Raw genomic sequence first — 2715 nt, 5'->3', positions numbered from 1 at the left:
TACATAGACATGATCTGTTGTGTGTGAGGTGGCAGCAGCATAGGGAGACCACAGAGTGGCCCGGTGACAAAGTGTCGAGATGGCAGCATCATGAGGAGACCACAGAGTGACCCAATGACATAGTGTGAGGTAGCAGCAGCATGAGGTGACTGCAGAGTGGTGATGTGGCAGCAGCATGAGGAGACCACAGAGGGGCCAGTGACATAGTGTTCAGGTGGCAGAAGCATGAGGAGACCACAGAGTGGTGAGGGGGCAGCAGCATGAGGAGAGACCACAGAGTGGTGAGGTGGCATCAGCATGAGGAGAGACCACAGAGTGGTGAGGTGGCAACAGCATTAGGAAACCACAGAGTGGCCCAGTGACATAGTGGTGAGGTAGCAGCAGTTTGAGGAGACCACAGAGTGGTGAGGTGGCAGCAGCATTAGGAAACTACAGAGTGGCCCAGTGACATAGTGGTGAGGTGGCAGCAGCATGAGGAGACCACAGAGTGGTGAGGTGTCAGCAGCATGAGGAGACCACAGAGTGGCCCAGTGACAAAGTATTGAGGTGGCAGAAGCATGAGGATAAAACAGAGTGGTGAGGTGGCAGCAGCATGAGGAGAACACAGAGTGGCCCAGTGACAGAGTGGGGAGGTGGGGAGCAATACCAGTACCAGCTGAAGATGGTGGGTGGCAGTAGTAACACCTGGCAGCAGGTGTGGCATCAGGAAGTGTGGCAGCATAAGAATAGGAACTGAAACAGGTAGCCAGAAGAAACAGGTCTCTTTTGACAAAGTTTGGGTGTGGCGCCATGGATGATCTAGTCTGATGCATCAAGCAGTGGTCTTTGAATATCCTGGCTGATCCACGCCTGATTCATCTTCATAAAGGTCAGTTGCTCTACACTTTGGGTGGACAGCCAAGTTCTCCTTGGGGTAACTATGGCCCCTGCCACACTAAACACCCACTCTGATGCCTCACTGCTGGCTGAGCAGGAAAGCTTGTCCAGGGCAAACTCGGCCAGTTGTGGCCACAAATCGAGTTTGGCTGCCCAGTAGTCCAGGGGATGTTCGATGTAGGGTGGCAGGGAACACTCCAAGTATGCCACAACCTGCTGGTTCAGCTTCTGCTGTATGTCTAGCTGCTGCTGCTTGTGAGTAGTTTCTTCAGTAGGCGGGTGAAGAAAACTGCTCATCAGCGACTCTAGATTTAAGTTGCTGCTGATGGAGCTGGTACTGCTCCTGGCCCACCAACAGCAGCCATGGCAGTAGAACGTGAGAGCAGAGGGACACCCCCGGTCTGACCTGCATGAGGATGGGCGATGGCGCACATAGCCAGTGGCCAACTGACTACATAAGATGTCTCTATAGCAGGTGTATAAAAGGCCCCCATTTTGGACCGGTAGCGGGGGTCTAACATGGTGGAGAGCCAGTAGTCATCCCTCTACCGAATGGTGACAATTCGGCTGTCACTACGCAAGCAACTGAAAATGCATCGGGCCATTTACGTAAGTGACTCGGAGGGACTCCCTGCCTCCATCTCCAGTGCATAATGCCACAGTGTGTCTGGTTCATCTGCCTAGTCTTCCTTATTGCCCTGTAGCTCCTCCGGCTGCTTCTCCTGCTCCTCCTCTCCTGTCACCTGTGTACAAAAACCAGCCATTTCTCTACGCATTGCTTGTGCTTGAACGTCCTCCTCCCCCTCTAGTTCAGCCCCCACAGGGCTCATGTGGCCATGAGATGTAGTCACCATGTCTCCAGTCCCCTGGCCATCCAGATTTAGCAGTATCTGTCCCAGGACATGAATCATTGAAATTACATTGTTCTGGTGACTGACAAATAAAGTGGCCTCCTCAAAGGGCCTGAGCAAACAGGAGGTGTCACACATGAGCTGCTACTGGCTAACATCAAAGTTACACAGGTAAGTCCCTCTGTCCGCCTGTATAATCAAAAAATTGTTTATGGCCTTTCTCTGTTCATATAATCGGTCCAACATATGGAGGGTGGAATTCCAACGGGTGGAAAAGTCGCATATCAGCCTATGTTGGGGGATGCCATTCTGCCGCTGCAGCTCAAGGAGGGTGTGCTTTGCGGTGTAGAGTGGCATGCAAGTTTCCTGGCTATTTTCAGAATGTCTTGCAGATGGGGTCAAGACTTCAGGAACCGCTTTACAACCACATTGAACGCGTGCGCCATGCAGGGCACATGGCTCAGCCCTCATTAACGCAGTGCCGACACCATGTTCTTCCCGTTGTCAGTCACCATGGTTACAATTTTGAGTTGTCGAGGAGAAAGCCGGAATTTAATTTCTTGATGAAGGATTCAGAGAAGTTCCTTCCCTCTGTGACTCCGCTCACCCAGGCAAACGAGGTGCAGAACAGCGTGACACCGCCGTGCCCTGTACATGTGGTATGCTGGAGAAGCACTGTGAATTGTCCCTGCAGTGGAGGCTGAGAAAAAGGTAGAGGATGAGGAGGCAGAGGCGGACATTGTCACAGGACCAGTGGCGTGAGAATGTGGAGGCGGAAGTGGCGTCACTATGCCAAGTTGCTGGTGTGGCTGGGCAGGAACCACATTTACCCAGTGGGCCTTTAAGAACATATATTTTCCTTGACCATAGTTACAGCTCCACACGTCGGCGATACCGTGCACTTTGGCAGACACCGACAGTCTCAAGGACTGGCCCAACTTTTGTTCTACATATTTGTGCAGGGCTGGTACTGCCTTTTTGGCAAAGA

This window comes from Bufo gargarizans, chromosome 6 (genome assembly GCF_014858855.1).
Source record: "Bufo gargarizans isolate SCDJY-AF-19 chromosome 6, ASM1485885v1, whole genome shotgun sequence".
NCBI classification, from domain to species: domain Eukaryota; kingdom Metazoa; phylum Chordata; class Amphibia; order Anura; family Bufonidae; genus Bufo; species Bufo gargarizans.
This window is presented reverse-complemented; position numbering follows the sequence as displayed.